This window comes from Saimiri boliviensis, chromosome 12, assembly GCF_048565385.1.
Source record: "Saimiri boliviensis isolate mSaiBol1 chromosome 12, mSaiBol1.pri, whole genome shotgun sequence".
Classification (NCBI taxonomy): Eukaryota; Metazoa; Chordata; class Mammalia; order Primates; family Cebidae; genus Saimiri; species Saimiri boliviensis.
Genome location: NC_133460.1, coordinates 11818765 through 11840154, shown reverse-complemented (window position 1 = coordinate 11840154; position 21390 = coordinate 11818765). Strand labels below are relative to the sequence as shown.

The 21390-nt window shown below is 48.0% G+C and overlaps 1 protein-coding gene and 1 non-coding gene across 13 annotated transcripts in view; both read right to left on the bottom strand.

Moving 5' to 3' along the window:
• LOC120360200 (uncharacterized) overlaps positions 1-8970 on the bottom strand; it is a 39485-nt gene extending 30515 nt beyond the window's left edge. For 11 of the 12 annotated variants that reach the window (XM_074381861.1, XM_074381856.1, XM_074381855.1 and 8 more), the window contains exons 1-3: positions 8739-8970; positions 5246-5305; positions 3735-4005 (exon numbers count right to left, since the gene is read on the bottom strand). The gene's annotated coding sequence lies outside the window, so the exon portion shown is untranslated. The remainder of the gene's footprint in view (positions 1-3734; positions 4006-5245; positions 5306-8738) is intronic. The other variant, XM_074381854.1, reaches the window with a different exon arrangement.
• A 5717-nt stretch (positions 8971-14687) lies between these two features.
• TRNAN-GUU (transfer RNA asparagine (anticodon GUU)) lies at positions 14688-14761 on the bottom strand. Its single transcript has one exon. It is a non-coding gene; the product is annotated as a tRNA-Asn (tRNA).
• Positions 14762-21390: the final 6629 nt, after the last annotated feature.

The following is a 21390-nucleotide window of genomic DNA, read 5'->3' as shown; positions in this document are numbered from 1 at the left end:
GCGACAAAAATGCACTGAAATAGAACTCTGCTGATGGCGGCACAATTCTATAAATCCACCTAAAATCATCAAGCTGTACACTGACAATGGGTGACTTTTATTACAAGTAACTCTAAAATGAACTTTTGGGTTTCCACTCCAACATGGAAAGAGCTAGGGAGTCATCACTTATCCTCACAGCCACAGAAAAGCTGAACAAACTGAAAGTCAGCTCTTCTAGGCTGGACCAGAGAAGTGAGGTCACAGGGAAAACTGCCACCCTAGAACTGAGAGAGACAGGCTAACACACAAGGAGTCTCAGCTCACCAGGAAGAGAAGCTACTGGGCCAGCCACTGGGAGGAGCACTTCAATGATATTCACAGATTACTAGCAGCTGAGGGTGGCCTGCCTTGAGCATTAAAAACCCCTTGAAGACCAAACTAAGGGGGAATCTCACACATTTCCAAGTTTGACTACAACAATCTCAATCAGGTTGTCATGATGAAGTTAAGAAATAAAACCCTAAAGTTGGTACTACCAACTTCAGGACTTACTAGAAAGCTACAGAAACCAAAACAGCTTGAAGTTGGTGAAAAGAGGAAAAACACACAAATAAGATCTATGGAAAAGAATACAGAGCCCAGAAACAGGCCTACATACAGTCCACTGATCTTTCATAAAGGTTTAAAGACAATTTAAAGCAGCAAGGATAGCCTTTCCAAATAATGGTGCTAGAACAGCTAGACAACCAAGCACAAAATCAATCAATCAATCAATAAATCTAGGTGTGCATGTTATGCCCTTTAGCAAATGAATCTTACACCTAAAGGTAAGGTGCAAAACCATGAGAATCCCAGGAGATCACATAGGAACAGAGCTCGGAAACGTGGGTTCCATGATGACTTCTTAGATACACACCCAAAAGCGCAATCCATGAATGAAAAAAATAAAGTTGAGCCTTGTGAAAATGAAAAACTTCTGCTCTATGAAAGACACTTTGAAGATAATGAAAAAAGCAAGTCAAAGACTGGCAGAAAATATATACAAAATAATCTGATAAAACACTGCTCTCCCAAATATATGAAGAATTCTGAGAACTAAGCAACACAAGGCAAAAAAATAATAACAATAGGTGAGAGATCTGAGCACATCACCAATAAAATATACAGATGGTGCATAAGCATATACAAAGTGCTCAAAATCATTGGTCACTAGGGAATTGCACATTAAAACAACGAGCTATCACTGGAAACCTATTAGAATGGCTAAAATGCAAAAAGGTAAACACACCAAATGCTGTCAAAGATGAGGAGCAGCCAGAACTCTCCGTAGCTAGTGAAAATCACAATGGTACAATCACTTGGGAAAACTGAAGTTCACTCAAAATCCTGCACATAAGTACTTACGGAAATTTTATTCATCAGTGTCAAAACTTGGAAGAACCAAGATGTCTTTCACAACGTGAATGAATAAACAAACTGTGTTGTAGCCATACAATGAAATCTAATTCAGTGATTTTTTTAAAATGAGCCATCAAGCCACAAAAAGACATGGAGGAAGTTTAAGCCCATCACTTAAGCAAGAAGCCAGTTGGGAAACCTATCTACTTTATGATTCCAACTGTAGGACGTTCTTGAAAAGTCTAAAAGAGAGAAACAGTGAAATGACGAGCGGTTGTCAGGGGTGGAGGAGAGGAGGCAGGAAATGGTGAAGCGCAGGGAATCTTCAGCACTGAAACTATTTTATAAGATGCTGTATTGGGGGTTTACAACATTATGTAATTGCCAAAACTCGATCTATGAAAACTGGAAGAATGAACCCTACTGTCAACTATGAACTTTAGTTACTAATGATGTATCAATATTGGTTGATCAATTGTTAACAGATGGACCACCCTAATACAATGCACTAATAGGAAAATTGTGTACTGGACGTCAGGGGAGCCTAGGAGAACTCTCTGTACTATCTACTCAATTTATCTGTAAACCTGGAACTGCTCTAAAAAATAAATTAGGAGGCAGCAGACCCAAATCAGGTTTTGGTGGCATCAGATTCTTGTGTGCTTAGTACTTGGCATGGAAGTGCACCAACCTAGAGTCAGAGCAGCTGGGGATTTCAATGCCTGTGCCTTTTGCCTCTATTGCTGGGGTGCCCTCAGAATACAAACAGCAGATCAGTTAGGGGGAAGCAGCCTCAGTGATCTAGACACTGCAGGCATCTGGTAAGGACAGGGGCAAATCATCCAGGTGGGCAGAACTTGATGAAGACTAGAAACCCCTGAGACTCAGCAGCTGCCCCAGGGGCACCCATAAATCAAAGGAGAAGGAGGCTGGGAGGGGCTGAGGGATACAGGATGACATTCCTGCCTGAAAGACAGAAGCAGCTCCAGAAATTTTGGTAAATAATGTGGGTTTCAGTACAGTGTGGTCTATTCAAAAAAGTTTAAAAGAAAGAAAGAAAGTGAGAGAGAGAGAGAGAGAGAAAGAAAAAGAAAAGAGAATGATGGAAGGCAGGGAGGGAGGGAGGGAGGAAGGGAGGGAGGGAGGAAGGAAGGAAGAAAGGAGGGGAGGAAGGAAGAAGGGGAGGGAGGAAAGACAGGAGGGAGGGGGGAACAAATGAAATTACACGACGATGAGAAGATCCAGGGGAACTTACAACCCCAATATTTTCCATTAACAGGAACACGCTAGCTAGTTATTAGAGAGAGACGCACTACTGTAAACCCATACTCTGTTTCCACGATGTACAGTTCCTTCCTCCGTTTCTGAAACATCCTGTCTCTGGCCTGCTGTTTCCAGAGACACCGAGTCCTCCCTTTGGACAAATTCTGGCACCCACAGGAATGAGATGGGCCAGTGGACCCCAGAACACCAGGCCACGACCTTCCCTGCTGCTCCTTGTCCACTCCAGAAGCTGCCCGGCTGCAGGAGGGGGTCTCAGCCCCTGGGTCTGACATCATGCCTTTGCCTTGCTCACTGGGCTTCTCTCCTTGCACTGGCTCCCACTCCCCCAGGACCTGGCAGGTGACCACGTAAGAAGGACACAAACAGGCCACATCGCTTTCTTTCTCCCCCTCTTGATGCCCCTGCAGTGGTGGGTTCCATGGGGTAGTGACCTGATATTTACTCATTATGGTGCCCCTAGCCCAGAGCAGGGCCTGGCACCTAATAGCCACCCCGTGAATGCTCAGTGAAAGAAGGTGTCCACCACAAGGTCCTGGGGAACCAAGAATTCCACTGTGGCCCATCAGTTTTAAGTCCTACACGATTCTAGAATGGAAGCTGTGAAAGGCCTTCAAAAGTGGCCACTCTCTGAAACCATTATACTGGCAGCTGAGCCATGTTTCCCCATCCTGGACACATCTAGAGGGCACCGCCTAAATCCACACACATCTCCCCACCTAGCACAGTGCAGGGGCCTTAGCCTGGGAAATGCGGGTGGATGGGAGAACCATGAAAGCTGAAGAGGAGAAAGCAGGTGAAAGGGAACAGCAAGGTGGAAACAGACAGAGAAATGGAGATGGAGACTGGGGGTGAGAGGGGAAGAGAGAGGAGAGGGACGCACATCCAGCCACTGAGGAAAACGCCCGAAGAGAACACTGTCCTCTCCTGAAGTCAAATAACTTCCACCTGACCACATGCTGCAGGTCGTGGTGGCACACGCTGGTCATGCTGCGATGTTTAGGGTCCCTGGCATCTTCCCTTCGCATCTGAGTCAAAATAGAGACAGGACTCTCTGACCTCAGGATTGTTACCTGTTGGATCTGGCAGCTCTTCATGTCAGCCCACACCATGTGAGGCTGCTCTTGGTGCACCGAATGGGGAAGATTCTACATCAGTGCCTCGGAGAGTCCACTGGAAGCCCTGGACAGCGGGAGTCGGTGGTGCCCCAGCATGGAGGCCAAGAGCACACAGCACTGAAGCTCCAGACACCCTCAGGAGGACAGTAAAGGACAACATGCCGGTGAGAGCCTGGGTCAGCAGGAACCTCCGCCTGGGTCTGAACATGATTTGCCTTCATATTGGCTGTGACATAAAAGAGAGAAATCAAGGTTAGCATCGAGATTCAGCGCTTGGGCAACTTGAAGGATGGAACCGCCACTTATTGAGACTGGGAAGACGGAGAAAGGAGCAGATTGAAAGGGGGAGAACTAGAGTTGGTTGGTTTCTGTCACATGCAATCAAGTCCTGACCAGCCTGGGGAACACAGTAAGACCCTGTCTCTGAAAATAAAAAATAAACAATTAGCAGAGCATGGTGGCACACACTTGTAGTCTCAGCTACTCTGGAGGCTGAGGCAGGAGGATTCCTTGAGCCTTGAGTTAGAGATTACAGTGAGCTACGATGGCACCACCACACTCCAACCGGGGACGGGTGGGAGGGGGGTGTGGGAAAAAGAGTCCTGACTGATCACTTGAGTAGCCAGAGAAAGTGCTTACTTTTCACAAAGATACTGTTTGAGGCAGATCTCAGTGAACAGGAATTCTATTCTTTCTGTTAGGAGGAGAGTGTGGGTGTAGTTAGTTAATGCTGACTGAACTATCTTTGGAATCTCATCTACTGGTCTATCTGGTCTATTTATATGTGTATATTCTAGCTGCTGTCTCACTGAGCTTTGCTAGTTCATGCTGCGGTAACAAAAGCCCCCAAATCTTAGCAGCTACACATACAAAGGTTGATTTTCATTGACACTTCCTTTTATGGCAGGTTGACTGTGGCTCTGCTCTATACGAGCTATTTTATTTGTTAGATGGTGAATACTGTGATACTTGGAGAGTTGTTGAATGTGGTATCAGTATGTTCATTCACTCATTCATCTAATAAATATTTATTCAATATCCTGTTTCATACCAGGCAAGGTCAAGTACTGAGAATACAGTAGTGAATAAGGGATAAGATTTCTAATTTCCAAGAGCTTATACTGAAAATGAAATTAAACACATACAAAATAATCTTAACAATAATGAATACCATATTCATAAATAATAGATTTTAGTAAATATTTTAAACTAGAAATAGATATAAATTATTAAAACTAAAATGGCCAGGTGTGATGGCTCACAACTGAAACACCAACACTTTGGGATGCCAAGGTGGGAGGATCATTTGAGCCCAGGAGTTTGAAACCAGTGTAGGCACCATAGGAAGGAAGACCCTGTATACAAAAAATAAAAAATGAGCTGGGCATGGTGGTGCGTGCCTGTAGTCCCAGCTACTAAGGAGGCTGAGCTGAGAGGACTGCTTAAGCCTGAGAGCTCCAACCTACCGTGAGCCATGATCACACCACTGCACCACTGCACTCCAGCCTGGGCAACACAGCGAGACCCTGTCACAAGAAAAAAATTTTTTTTTAAAGGAAAAAGAAACAATTTAATCAATGTAGTCCTGAAACTATTATGTAGAATACTATTGTCTACATCACATCACATCAGCCCTTTAAACGGCTTAACACTTATTTAGGTATAATCCCTAAAGTTTTCCTGGTAAATTAAGGACACTTAGAACAATTAAGTAGAAAATAGTTAGTGCCTTGACAGGAAGATTGTAAACATTTTAAAAAGACAAATAAATAAAAGTGTCAAAACTGTAGCTCTGTAAGGCCCAAATAACATCTAATTCAAGTCACAATGAACATCTAGCAATCATTCTGAACACCATATAATTCACTTAATACATTTTGCCTGAACGCCCAACAGATCTGACTTACCAACACCTGAATGTAGCCAAGAAATTGACAATCATTTATAAATTACACCTATGACTCCATCTGTTCTACCCACTTTTTAAAAATCATTTATTTTACTTTATTTTGTAGAGACGGGATCTCACTGTGTTGCCCAGATTGGTCCAGAAACAGACCCACAGTAATTTCATAAATCAGATGACCGTATAGCCATCCAATTTATGGAAAAAAGGTGCCCAACAGTACAGAAGGGCAAGGATGGTCTTGTCAATACATGGTGCTGGATCAAGCAGTCACTCCGTGTAGTAAAAAGTGAATCATGGCCAGGTGGGGTGGCTCACACCTGTAATCTCAGCACTCTGGGAGGCTGAAACAGGCACACTATTTGAGCCCAAGAGTTTGAGACCAACCTGGGAAACATGTTGAATCCTCGTCTCTACAGAAAATACAAAAATTAGCCAGACAATGGTGGCACATGCCTGTAGTCACAGCTACTCAGTAGGCTGAGGTGAGAGGATCACTTGAGCCAGGAGGTGGAGGCTGCAGTGAGCTGAGATCATGCCACCACACTCCAGGCTGGGCAGTAGAATGAGACCCTGTCTGAAAAATAAATGCATAAACTAAAATAAAATTGCTGTAAGTCTAACACAGAAAAATGTGTTTGTATTCTTAGGTTAGGCATTGATGTCTTAAACAGGACACAAAAAGCAGTCACCATAAAGGAAAAGATTGATCAAGTATAATTTTATTAAAATTAAGAAACTCAGCCTGGGTGCAGTGGCTCACGCCTATAATCCCAATACTTTGGGAAGCCAAGGCAGGTGTATCACTTAAGCTGAGGAATTCCAGACCAGCCTGTGCAACGTGGCAAAACCTCATCTCTACTAAAAACACAAAAAAAGAGCTGAGCATAATGGTGCTCCCCTGTAGATCCCAGCTACTTGGGGGCTCGGGCAGGAGGATCACCTGAGCCTTGGGAGGTCCAGGTTGCACTGAACTGTGATTCTGCCACTGCACTCAGCCTGGACAACAGAGTGAGATCCTGTCTCAAAAAGAAAAAAAAAAAAAAAAAAACCATTAGAGAATCTCCATTCATGTAAAAACACCATTAAAAGAGTCAAAAGGCAAGCTACAGTTTGAAAAAAGAGAAACACAATACATATATATTCTAGAAACCACACATACCCAGAATAAAGTATTACAAATCAACAGAAAAACAAGCATATTAATGAAAACAGGATACAAAGACTGAACAGACACTTCACAAAAGGGGACATATAAATGACAATAAAAAAATACTCAATCTCAATACCAGGAAAATGCAAATTGAAATCACACTGATATACTGCTGCACCTCTACTCGAATGGCAAAATAATTTTGAACTGACAAGCATCAGCAAGGATGTAGGGTAACCGGAATATTCCCTGCTAAATGGTCCAACCACTTTGGGAAAATGTTCAACAATATCTCATACTAAAGTTTTATCATTCATATACCTCTAAAAACAACAATGCCACCCCTACATATATACACCAATCTAGTAATGTTCTATTTCTCGGTCTGCGGTGGTTCACTTAGTAAAAATTCATTACCTGTACTTTTTTTTTTTTTTCTAAGAGACAGGGTTTCACCATGTTGGCCAGGCTGTTCTCAAACTTCCGATCTCAGGTGATCCACCTGCCTGGGCCTCCCAAAATGCTGGGATTACAGGCCTGAGCCACCATGCCCAGCCTCTGCCATCCAGGCCGGAGTGCAATGGCATGATCGCGGCTCACTGCAATCTCAACCTCTTGGGCTCTGGTGATCCTCCCACTCCAGCCTCCCGGGTAGCTAGGCCTACAGGCACACACCACCACACACAGTTAAGTTTTGTATTTTTAGTAGAGATGGGGTTTTGCCACATTGCCAGGCTGGTCTGGAACTGCTGGGCTCAAGTGGTCTGACCATCTTGACCTCCCGAAGTGCTGGGGTTACAGGTGTGATCCACTGCTCCCAGACCACCTACACTTTTACAATTGTGAACTTCTTGTGTATACTTCATAACTTTTCGAAGATTTCTTTGACACAAAGTTCTCAGATATCTTAAAGCTAGCATTTTAGAACACAAAATAAAAGAGCTTCAGGTTCACGGGTGAAATTTTATCAGTAAAATTTAAAAACAGAAAGCAAGCAACTAATGCTAACAGCTCAGATCAGAGATTAAAAACTCCCAGCAGATCACTTTAACTTCGTCAAGCCCTGGGAGTCATTCCTTCCGCAAGGAACGGATGGACAGCACTGTAACCCCAAGAGAAGACGGCACCGCAGGAGAAGACTGACCGTCGGAAGCCGCTTTACCAGCAAAAGACAGGAGGAAAGCGAGGAAACCATTCCAAATGTCCTGCTTAACTCTTCGGTGAGAGGATGCCAAATGAGATCATCTAAGAAGCCACACACACACACACACACAGAGAGAGAGAGAGAGAGAGAGAGAGACAGACAGACAGACAGACAGACAGACACACACACACACACACACGGAAATCACAGCAAGTCTTTGGAGCGCACACAGCAGCGCCACAATCCAACCTGCTGGAAACCCTGCGGTGAATCTGAGGCTTGCCCCGCCAGTCCTGAGGGGATTCAGTGACGGCGGCAAACGCTCCTCTCGTGCGTCCTGGACCTGGCACACCTGGCTTGCCCGCCACCAGCCTGGAGACAGCGCCAGGCGCCGAATCCCGGACGCCAAGAAAGATGCAACTTCGCACGTCAGGGGCCAGAGCGCTCTCGCCCCGCAGGTCCCCCAGAGGGAACCGATTTCCGGCCTGGAAGGTGGGGCGCAGGGTCCGCGTCCCCACAGGATTTACGAGGACCTGCCCCCGAGGCTGCTCCGTCCCTGCACCCCCTGGGAGGCCACGGGAAGACACCCCGCGAGTTTCTTGCCCCGCGCCCACGAGAGGGCGGCGGGCGCCAGCGGCGGGCGAGGAATGGAGCGCAGGAAAGGGGCCCCGGCGCCCGCCCCGCTCGCGCAGCGACACTTGCTGGGCCCCCGGACGCGCCGCGACCCTGCGGTGCCCCCACGCGGCCCGGACTCACCGGGGTCCGGCTTGGCGCCCTCAGCTGGAACCACCGGAGACGTCAACCTCCCGTGGAGACGGCCGCCGCCCGGCCGCGCCCCCGCTCATGGCTCCGCGGGTCGCCCTTCTGGCGTTCACAAATGCCTGGCGCTCACTCAGAAGCTCCAGCGCCTGGGGACCTTGACCTCCGCCTCCCGGCACCGGCGTCTCAACCGCCGCCCAGCCCCGCCGGCAGCCCGCGGGCTCCTCCAGGACGCGCTGCCGGGAGCCCACGGCGCAGGCGCGGGCCTTAAAGGGCCCTCCACCTCCAGGGCGCAACCTCGTTAGGGCCGGCGGGGGACGGACCGGCGAGGCAAGAACCGGACATCCCTGTCTCCCCTCCGCCTCTCCTTCAAAGCACCAGCCCGGAATCCTGAAAAACGCTGATTTCCTGGCAACTGGAACCGCCCCTAGCAGGTTAAAGAGGCAGGAAACACACCCCCGGGAGCCCGGGCGAACCCGCTCTTAGGACTTGTGGTGTTGCGCTGCCCCCAGGCAGGGCACCCGGTGCAGACGCGCAGGCTTCGCTAGACAGTCCCCAGATTCCCCCGAGGCGGCCTTAGGTCACTCTCAAAAACAATAATGAGCATGTCAAGGACACGTAGTTATTTTCTGATTTAAATTTAGAACAGATTTTGCAGATCGACTTCCACTGAAATAAGCCTCTCAGAGGAGAAAAACTTTTCTTTAACAACATTAAGAGATATCAAGAGATAGGAAGTCAAGCCATGCTGTCCACCCAGCTAAAAACTTTAAAAACTTGACATTTTATCCAAGGCAAATGTTTGCATAACTTTAGGTCGCGCCATTATTTAAAGTCAATTTCAATTAACAATGTCATTGCAATTGAATCCATCTTGTATAAGAAAACTAAGATATAGCCCTAATAATCTACCTCTCCCCTCCTGTATTCCATCCATCAGCAAATCCTACTGGTTTTCACCTTGCAAATTTTTCTTGAGTCTGTCCTCCTCTGTCTCCTCCGTCACCACACTAGTCCAGCCAAACGCGCTAACCCATTGCGCCACAGAGACCGTGACTACCGATTCTACAGGATGCTGTAGGCAGGGCGCACTCACCAAACTGCCCCCAGCCCTTCTGTCCTCAAGATGACTGAGGAGGCCTTGGAAAACCGGAGACATTAGAGGCCGGTGAGTCGCTCTGGTCACGTTGAACACCGGCGCGTTGGGAGATTCGGAGGCCAGGACAGTCGAATGGCCTTCACCCACCCTGCCCCTGGCCTGCTTCAAAAGTCCCCGGAAACGCCCCCATCCGAAACCTGCCCGAGCCGCCTGGTGGCCCAAGCGAAGCTGAACGCGCGGCGGGCTCCCGGGATGGCTCTTCCCGTTCTTTGCTCCGCCTTCACCTAGTGAGGGAGCCTGTGCCCAGGCTGCTCTGTGGCTTTCGGGGCGCTGCGGAGCTGCCGCTGCCGTCTTCGGATCCTGTGCCCCGATCGCGGGCTACACCAGGGCAGGGATGGGGTGAGGGTCGCTGGTGGGTCTTCTCGGGAGGAGCAGGGTCTGGCACTCACCAGGGCCCACGGCGAGGACTTGTCGAACGAATCCGTCGTCGCCTTTTGCTTTCAGCCCTTTGAAGAATCCTGAAAATAGAAATCACGCACTGTTTTTCCACGGGGAAGTTTTATTTTGTTTTGTTTGTTGACAGAGTCTCACTCGGTCGCCCAGGCTGGAGTGCAGTGGTGCAAACTCGGCTCACTGCAGCCTCCACCAGCCTCCACCTCCCGGGGCCAAGCGATCTCCTTGCCTCAGCCCCCAGATAGCTGGGACAACAGGCGCGCCACCATGCCAGCTAACTTTGTATTTTTTGTACAGTCAGGATTTCGCCCAGACTGGTCGCGAAGGGGAAGTAAGTTCTTTTTGAAAAGCGTTGATTCCGATTGATTTCTCCGCACCCCCAGAAGAGGGCAAGGGGTGAGGCCCGCTAGGGGCCACCGGCAAGAAAAGGGTCCTGCCCCTCTCTTACCACTTGGCGAGGTGGAGCTGAGGGGCTCAGCCGCGCTGATTTGGGGTGCGTGCCTGGGGCAGGAGGCTGGGAGCTGGGCAGGGGGTGGGTCCCACAGGGAATGGCCAGGAGGAGGGCCGGTAGTCGGTAGAGTCGGGACCCGGTAGTCAAAACTTCGCAGTCGCTTTGTGCAGCGGTGAGGACTGCACCAGGGAGAGATGACAAGTGTTTTGGTTTTTGTTTGTTTGCTTGCTTATCGTAGCAGAGTGGGGAAAAATGAAGAGACACCAAGAAAAAACGAAATCTATGCGGACCCTTTGATCTCCAAAACGGAAGCAGCCCTACATTCAGTTTAAAGAGAGTCGGTCCGCGTCCGATTCTGGGGCTCGCCCTGCTCGCATCGTGGTTGCTACTGGGTGCTGTGGCCGCAGCAAACTCGGCTCAAATCGGAGTCACTGCAGTGTGCCTTCTAGGGTGTAGGGCTCTTCTTTCCCGTTAGCCTCCAAGCTCAGCCTGGGCTGCGCGGTTTACCTGTGACCAGAGAGGTTACAACTCCTGTGGCTTCAGAGCTCTCTGTAGCGGCAGAAACAGAAGCAACCCGTAACCTGCATGCTGGGTCCGTCATCCTGAAAGGCTAGACTTTTGCCCCCTCTCTGATTAAGGGCAATATCCAAAAGCTGAGGAGCTCTCTCTCAGTCAGCCTTATTGGAATCTTTTACTGATGACATGATGTGGCCATGCCTGTTTCTTTAGCTCAGATATTTCAAACATCCTTAGGGTCTTTTTAGGCCAAAACAGAAATGAACAAGAGAAGACGAGAGTTCAATTCCAACCGGGTATTTTAAGTGAAACCTAAAGAATATAATAAAATTGAAACTTAATGACATTCCCCAACCCCAATTTTTAATTTTGTTTTTACTTCTTTATTTGCTATCAGTAAATGACTGAGGTATAATCCACACAGACCAAAGTGTGCTAATCCTAACTTCGAGGCCCAGTGTATTTTGACAAAAGAAACTATCACCTTAATCAAGTTATGGGACATTGTCACCAGCCCAAAAAGTCGTTAGAGCCCCTTCCAGTCAATCCTCACCCTATCCCCACTTAGGCAGTCACCCTTCTGACTTCTATCTCTGTGATTTACTTTTGCTTCTTTTTGAAATCATGTAATGGAGTATGCTGATTTTGCCTGTTTGGTTTTTTGGTTTTTTTTTTAATGCAACAGTGGTTATGAGATGCTTCCATTATATGGCATGAATCTCAGGTTTTTGGTGTTATTGATGAGTGCATTCTAACCTGTGAATACACTACAGATGATGGACAATTGGACTATTTCTACTCTTGGCAATTGTGAAAAAGCTGTTTACAAATATTCCACAATGGGCCTTTTTATGGACCTGTGCCTTCATTTCTGTTGAGTATAAGCCTTGTAATGGAATGGCTGGGTCAGGAAGTAGGTGTGTTTTTCACTGTATTGGAAACTATCAGGCAGTATTTTAGAATGGTTACACTATTGTATTCTCTTTTTCTCTCTCTTTTGAGACAGAGTCTCACTCTGTCGGCCAGGCTGGAATGCAATGGCTCCATCTCGGCTCACTGCAACCTCTGCCTCCCGGGTTCAAGCCATTCTCCTACCTCAGCCTCCCAAGTAGCTTCTTCCTCAGCAATACTCAGTGTCTCAATGATTGGCTTTCTGTGTGCTGAGCAGTGGGAAATGGAACAAGAGCCAGTAGCGCTAAGGATCCAGGTCTGTAACAGGGGCCTGTCAGGTGCAGGATTCTGTTGGCTCCAATGATGTTTCTCAGATGGGCTGATTTTTATGGACATAGGCTCTGAAAGAAATCAGTCAGGGAATAACTCAGAGAAACTTACCTGCGTGTTAATTCTTCATTAATATAGAAGAGAGAGCTGGCATTAGATTGTTTTCAGCAAATAAAAGTCAAATCAAAATTTAGAAAGAAAAGAGGAATCGAAAGGAGAAAAAAATATCTGAGACCATTGTGATTTTGCGCCTTTGCATAAATGACTTGGCGGAAGACTATCAAAGAGGTCACTGTGACCTGTCTTCTCTGGACCCATGTGACTTGGTCACCACAGGAAACAATTACAAGCTGGGCACAGTGACTCACAACTGTAATACCAGCACTTTGAGAACCTGAGGCAGGTGGATTGCTTGAGCTCAGTTGGAGAGCAGCCCCGGCAACATGGTGAAACCCCGTCTCTACAAAAAGATACAAAAATTAGCCAGCCAGCATTGGTGTATGCTGGTAGTCCCAGCTACTCAGGAGGCTGAGGTGGGAGGATCTCCTGAGCCCGGGGAGGTTGAGGCTGCAGTGAGTCTTGATCATGCTCCACTATGACTGTGCCACTGCACGGCTGCCTTGGCAACAGCGCAAGACCTTGTCTCAAAAATCAAATGAAATGTCTTAGAAGTTTACCTCTCCATCCTGTGCCACAGAATATCTGTGTGTAATGTCCTCCATGTCCTTCTGTTGTATCAAACAAAGCCACCTAGCCCCTTATTAGAATATCCTGGGCACATGGCCAAGGGTGGTGGCTCACACCTGAAATCCCAGCAGTTTGGGAGACCAAGGCAGATGGATCTGTTGAGCCCAGGAGTTAGAGACCAACATGGGCAACAAAGCGAGACCCTATCTCTACCAAAAAAAAAAAAAAAAAAAAAAAAAAAAAAAAAAAAAAAAGAAGGTGCTCGTGCATGCCAGTAGATCCAGCTACTGTGGAGGCTGAGGTGTGAGGATCGCTGGAGCCCAGGGGGTGGAGGTTGCAGTGAGCTGAAATCACACCACTGCACTCCACACTGGGTGACAGAGTGACACCTACTCTAAAAAAAGATGGGGAGGGATAAGAAAGTTTGTTGTGTCAGCAAGTAAATGAAGAAAGGGACAGTATTAGAGTTGAGAAATAAATTGGAATATGATTTGGTACCCCCCCCCCCCCGCAGAAGATAAATTTGTTAAATTTGCTGAAGTTACAGGCGTTATACAAGGCCCGATGCAGTGGCTCATGCCAGTAAATCCTGGCACTTTGTGAGGCCTCGGAGCTGCTTGAGCCCAGTATAACCCACACAGACCAAAGTGTGCTCATATTAACTTCGATTAAGATTAGGAGACCAGCCTGTGCCACATGGTGAAATCTCTTCTCTACAAAACACACAAAAATCAGCAAAGCATGATGGCCCACAACTGTAGTCCCAGCTACTGGGAAGTCGAGGCCGCAGTTACATGTGATGGGGCCACTGCGCTCCAGCCTGAGAGACAGAATGAGACCCTGCCACAAAAACTAAAAATTAAAATTAAAAAGCCTGTAATATGGCAGTGGCACATCCAGTCCTCTACACTATAGGAATATTAGTAGCCAAAGAGATGCGTGCTAGAATGATCACTGCAGGATTCTTGGAAATCCTAAAACCACGAGGCCAACCTCATTTCCAACACATTTTGAAAAGGGTTAAATAAATCATGCACAAACTGAGGGGGAAAATGCTGTTTTCAAAAATGATGGAGAGGATTATGGTGATGATAAATGATTCTACTGGTCACATTATGTAAATCCAGGCACATCCTGGGGATAGGACACCTCTCTAAGCTTCCTGTTAAAGATGAAAAACATTGAGGCTGGTCTATAACCCATCCAAGCCTATGAGGGGCAGCATGAGGATTTTATCGCACCAGAGGGACTCATTTGGTCTCTGTTTCTTGTACGCAGGCACAAGACAACCTGACATTTCAGGAGATGCTCTGTCAGAATTGGATCTGTCACGGGGGTGGCCCTTGACAGGGATCCCTGTTAACTGTGACTAGAATCCTGAGAAGAGAAAACCCTCCCTGAAATGGGCATATGCCTGGCTGGCCTGGAACCACCAACCATTCAGAGTTAGGACTATGGGAAGAAATGGGAGATTCTCCAGTGATTGATAATATATGAACGCTTTAAAACTTAGAGGAGGCGTCCCTGGGTGGGCTCGAACCACCAACCTTTCGGTTAACAGCCGAACGCGCTAACCGATTGCGCCACAGAGACAGGTGCTGCCGGTTCCACCGAGTGCGATGGGTAGGGCCACGCACCAAAGCTCCCGCATCCCTTCCACACTAAGGGCTGCCTGGGCAGGACGGCTAGTGAGGCTCGGAGAGATCGGAGCAGCGAGTCCGCTGCTCCCTTAGGACACGCACGCGTTGGGAGATTCTGAAGTCAGAGGACAGCGGAATGGCCTTCGCCGGTCCTGCCCTGCCGCTGCTTCACAAGCCCCCGGAAACGCCCCGTCCGCGACCCGGGCGGAGGCACCTGGGGGTGGAAGGGACGCTGAGCGCCCGGCCGGCTCCCGGGATGGCTCTTCCCGTTCTCTGCGCCGACTTCACCCAGTGAGGGACCCTCTGCCCACCCTGCGCAGTCGCTTCCGCTGCCGTCTCCCGATCCTGTGTCCCGCACGGGGCCCCGCCAAGGCAGGGATGGGGTGAGGGTCGCTCGTGGGTCCCCTGGCGGGGCGCAGGGTCCTGCACTCAGCAGGGCGCACGACTAGGACTTGCCCAATGAATCCATCGTCGCCTTTAGCTTTTAGTCCTTTGAAGAGCCTTGAGAATGGCAATCATGAGACATTTTTCATGGAAATTTCGTTTACAAAGCGTTTATTCAGGTTGATTTCTCGGCGCTCCGCGGGGTGAGCAAAGGGCAGGGCCTCCAGGGCACCTTCTGCGCGGTGGAGCCGAGGGCGCAGCTGGGCTGGGGTCGGGTCCGGGGACCGGACAAGCGGGGAAAGGGAAAAGCGGGGAAAGAAGCCGGGGAGCGGTGGACCAGACATCCAGACCGCCTAAAAGGCTCGTGCAGGGGCGCTGGCGGCGAGGTTTAATTTTTTTATTGCAGCAGAATGGGGAGGAATTGAGGGGAAAACGGAGGTAGAACCTGGAAGAGCCCAAATGCGAGAACCTGTAGCTCCCCAAGAATAAGATCTTCCAGAAGAACTAGCCTGAAAAGTAGGCATCTGGAAACCCTGAAATCCATGCAGGAGTAGCATCTCCTGACCCTCTGCGTTCCTTTAGGCAAAAGGACTTCCTTCCACTGTTTGTTCGATTGTCCGTGTTTGTTAAATAAAGCGTTTTCCATTATGTTTGAAATTGCGTTGGTTCTATTACTTTAGGATTACAAACAATGCTGCCGTCATCAATCTTGTTCACTTGTCACTGGCCACCGGTGTGTTTCTATAGGGAGAGGCCCGGAGAGCAGTGGTTCCAGCAGAGTGAGCACATGGCTTTTATATCAGTCCATTGTCTTTCCTTTTTTGGCTTATTAGCTGTAATTCTTTCTTTTGTTGTGTCAGTGATGGCTTTCCGGTTTCTAGACTACATCTTGATCAGGCTGCCATCAGGTGACATTGTACCTCCCCTTCTGGCCTTTGTGCTAGTGTCATGCAATTTGATTTTAGACATGTTATAAACCCCGACATGGAAGTACCCACATAGTGATTTTCAGTCATCTGTATTTCTTTGTGGAGGTCCAGCTTTCTCTCTGGTATCCTTATCTGAGGCCTAGACGACTCCTTTAACATTTCTTGTAGTGTGGGTCAGTGAATGCTTTCATATATTTGTATGTCTTTATTTTTATTTGCGTTTTTGTTTTCGTTTAAGAGCAGAAATTTAACAGGTGAAAGAAAGAGAAAAGCTCCCTCGTGCAGAAGAAGGGTCCCAAATGGGTTTCCCTATTTGTATTTTTTTTTAGATGGAGTTTTGCTCCATCGTCCAGGCTCAGGTGCAGTGGCATGACCTCAGCTCGCTGCAACCTCCATCTCCTGGGTTCAAGTGATTCTCATGCTTAAGCCTCCTGAGTAGCTGGGATTATAGGTACGTGCCACCACACCTGGCTAATTTTTGTATTTTTAGTAGAGGCAAGGCTTTGCCATGTTGGCCAGCTGGTCTCTGACTCCCTGACCTCAAGTGATCCCCTTGCTTCCCAAAGTGCTGGGATTACAAGCCTGAGTCACCGCGCCTGGCCTCATTTTGTGTATGTCTTTGAATGTCCTTACTTCAGTCACAATTTTGAAAGAGTTTTCACTGTGGCATAGAATTCCACAATAACTTTCTTTCTCTTTCACTACTTTAGGATGTTGCCACTTTGACATCTTGTCATCGATGTGCCATCATTTCTGTTTTTGTAAAACTGGCATAAAGGAGGCTTCCTAAACTTGTTATGTAATTTGTGGAATGTGTATTTAAATTTAAAACTTTTTTCTTTATTATACTTTGAGTTCTGGGATACACGTGCAGAACGTGCAGGTTTATTACATGAACCTATACATGTGCTATGGTGGTTTGCTGCACCCATCAACCCAACATCTACATTAGGTGTTTGTCCTAATGCTATCTCTCCCCTTGCCCCCCAGCTGCCAGCAGGCCCTGGTGTGTGATGTTCCCCTCCCTGTGTTTATGTGTCCTCATTTTTCAACTTGCACTTATGACTGAGAACATGCAGTGTTTGGTTTTCTGTTCCTGTGTTAATTTGCTGAGAATGATGGTTTCCACCTTCATCCATTCCCCACAAAGGACATGAACTCGTCCTTTTTTATGGCTGCATAGTATTCCATGGTGTATGTGGGCCACGTTTTCATTATCCATTCTATCATTGATGGGCATTTGGGTTGGTTCGAAGTCTTTGGTATTGAAGAGTGCTGCAATAAACATATGTGTGCATGTGTCTTTATTGTAGAATGATATATGATCCTTTGGGCTTACACCCAGTTAATGGGATTGCTGGGTCAAATGGTATTTCTGGTTCTAGATCCTTGAGAAATTACCACACTGTCTTCCACAATTGTTGAACTAAATTAAAAATATTAAAATGGGCTGGGTGAGGTGGCTCACATTTATAATCTGGACACTTTGGGAGGGGGAGACCGGAGGATTCATTGAGGCCCAGAGTTGGAGAGCAGCCAGGACAAGACAGCAAGATACACTCTCTCTCTCTCTCTCTCTCTCTCTCTCTCTCCCTCTCCATATCTATATCTATATCTATCTATCTATATGTATATATATGTGTACACACACACACACACACACACACACACACACACAGAGATACAACCATCATGAAAGTCCTAGATTCATCTTAAATTCCACCCAAAGTGCACTTAACATAAAATGTGCCCACCTTGAAGGTCAAATCTACCTGCTGATGTGTAATTTGTGTTTGTGAGATATTCTCAATAGTGTTTGCTTTCCCTAGCATAGCACTTTTCATGTTTTCCTCACACCTGAATGTCTCAGTGTAAAACCTGTCTGAATTAATTTCTTTTGTGGTTTTTCTTAGTGAACACGCCAGGGTTTTGTTTTATTTATTTATTTTATACCTTTAAAAAGCATAGAGACAAAGACTGTCAACTGGCATATATTACTATATTAGTCTGAGTTCTCCAGAGAAAGAAAATGAGCAGGACACACACACACACACACACACACAGAGAGAGAGAGAGAGAGAGAGAGAGAGAGAGAGAGAGAGAGAGATTTACATTGGCTCATGTGATCATGGAAGCAGAGAAGTCCAGGTCTACACTGAGTAAGCTGTAAACCCAGGACAGTCGAATATAGTTCACCACCAAGTCCAAGGCCCATGGCAGAAGACTGATGTCCCAGCTCAAAGACAGTGAAACGCAAAGACTTCTTTCTTAGCCTTTCATTCTATTGAAACCTTCTGTGGGTTGGATGAGGCCCACGCATAATGGGGAAGGCAATCTGCTTTACTCAGTTTACCGATTCAAATGTCAATTGCATCCAGAAACCCCCTCAGAGACATAGGGAGAAATCATGTCTAACCAAATACCTGGGCACCCCCTGGCCCAGTCAAATTATCCCAGAATTAACCTTCACAGACAGTCTCAGTAAAAGTGACAAATAAACATAGCATAATGTCCTGCCAAGAAAGACATTTTGGTCTTTTCTGTATTGTTGATTTTTCACACATCACCCGGTAATGACAAGATTACCAGGAGGAAAATGTGATCCCAATTGACAAACATTCCAGAAACTGGATTAATAAACACACATAGCTTCCAGGTAGATAAGGCCAAGGCTAGGAAATCGCACTGAACCCGGGCTGTGTTTTGGGAGGGAGGGGATTCTAAACAACAAGGAAAATCAACACTAAATGCACATATGAGAGAAAAGAATTGGGGAGACTAAACATGGGATATTTATGAAACTATCATACCGATATGGATATTGCATATATATACATTTTATTAAATGTACATGCCAAATATATATAATGTATATGACAAATGACATAAATGCTTATATATATATATATATATATATATATATATATATATATTTTTTTTTTTTTTTTTTTTTCTTTTTTGAGACGGAGTTTCGCTCTCGTTACCCAGGCTGGAGTGCAATGGCGCGATCTCGGCTCACCGCAACCTCCGCCTCCTGGGTTCAGGCAATTCTCCTGCCTCAGCCTCCCGAGTAGCTGGGATTACAGGCACCCACCACTATGCCCAGTTGATTTTTTTGTATTTTTAGTAGAGACGGGGTTTCACCATGTTGACCGGGATGCTCTCGATCTCTTGACCTCGTGATCCACCCGCCTCTTGACCTCTTGAGCCACCGCGCCCGGCTATGAGCTCTCTTCCTCGGCGCCTGCTCCACGATGGGTTTCGCTAGGTAAGACTTTCCTTAACCGTTTATTTTTCAGTTGAGGTGTTTATCAGGGAACTACGAGAAGTATAGACGCCACAAGCGACAGAGAAAAGTCTGAAACACGCCCCTTCCATCCAAGTGGGAGCCTGGCCTCGACGTCCCCACATCGTACGCCGAGTGGGGAAGCCCAGCAGGGCCCTCCCCGGAGCCGAAGGTCTCAGGACCTACATTCCGAGAAGACACACCCTGTGGAACCCAAGTCATCCCGGGGGCCTTCCTTCGTTCTGCAGGGCTCCCGTGAAGACTGGTCCCAGAAACAGAACGTGTCTGGCCTGTTCTCCGATTCATCCGTCTCTGACGAGTTGACGTTTCAGGCGAACCTTCAAAGGGCAAAAGGCAAAGCGCCAAAGGCAAAGCGCTCCCTCTGCCCCCACGTGACCTTTCCATGAGCAGCGAAGGACGACGGTCTCCCCAGGCCCAGGTCGCCAGATACCCCGATCCGTCTCTCCCCTCCCTCCCAGTGGGATTCCACACATCCGTCTTTGGGATGGGGTGACACAAAGTCCAAGTTACTTAACTGAGTCACTAACGGGGAAAAGGAAAAAAGAGCGAGCTCGCACCCTGCCACCTTTCACCGCGGCCGGCCGGCCCTTCCTTAGGTCATTTCTGCCACGGATCGACTCCATCGATCCCCTCTCCCCGTGAGCACGGTGGCTCCCGCCCGTCCTCCCAGCACTTTGGGAGACCCAGGAGGGCGGATCACTTGAGGTCAGGAGTTCGAGGCCAGCCTGACCCACAGGGCGAAACCCCATCCCTACTGAAGATAGGAAAAGCGGCCGGGCGTGGTGGTGCGCGCCTATGGTTCCAGCTACTGAAGGCTGAAGCCGGAGAAAAGGAGACTCTTCCAGCTCCATCGTGTCCCCCCAGCCCCAGCCGCGGCAGCCAGCCTTCCTACGGGGCGGCGCCTGCAAAAGCTTCCGAATGAACGGAGAGGAGCCCGAGGCCGTGGGAGCCGTCCCCTCCGTCTCCAGAAGGGGAACAGGGCTTTCTGCATCGGAATGGGGCCCTAGAAGGCGGCGCCGCCGCTGCTTCCAAAGCGATGCGCCTCGCTTCGCCCGGCACAGAGCGAGACTCCATCTCAAAAAGAGAAGAATGAAAAAAAGAAAAAAATATCAGCACGTCCGGCGTGGTCGCAAATCGGTCCCCGGAGACCAGGCACAGTGTGGCCGGAGCCCATCCGTCATCCCAAAACTCTGAGACGCCGGGTCAGGAGGATTGCAACGAACCGATGAGACCCTGTCTGTAGAAACACATTTAAAAACGGACCATCCCGGTCACCATGGTGAAACCCCGTCTCTACTAAAAATACAAAAACATTAGCTGGGCACGGTGGCGCGTGCCTGTCATCCCAGCTACTCGGGAGGCTGAGGCAGGAGAATCGCCTGAACCCAGGAGGCGGAGGATGCGGTGAGCCCCGAGATCGCGCCATTGCACTCCAGCCTGGGTCACGAGAGCGAAACTCCGTCTCAAAAATAAAAAACCACGGATCTGAAAGCCGGGCGCAGTGGCTCACGCCTGTAATCCTAGCGCTTTGGGAGGCTGAAGTTGGTGGATCACCTGAGGTCAGGAGTTCAAAACCAGCCTGGCCAACGATGGTGAAACCCCATCTTTAAAAAACAAAAACAAACCAAAAAAAAACCGACCTGAGGGGCCGGGCCTGGTGGCTCACACCTGTCATCCCAGCACTTTAAGAGGCCGAGGCAGACGGGTCACCTGGGGTCGGGAGTTCCAGACCAGCCTGACCAACTTAATGAAATCCCGTCTCAAATGAACGAATGAATAAATGAATGATCTGGGCACAGTGGCGCATGCCTGTGGTCCCACGTACTCTGGAGGCGGAAAAATCTGGAGCTAAGGAGTCTCTACACTGCAGTGAGTGAGCTACGATGACACCCCTGCACTCCAGCCAGGGTGACAGAGTGAGACGCTGTCTCGAAATCAATAACATCATTGGAAGGAGCTCTC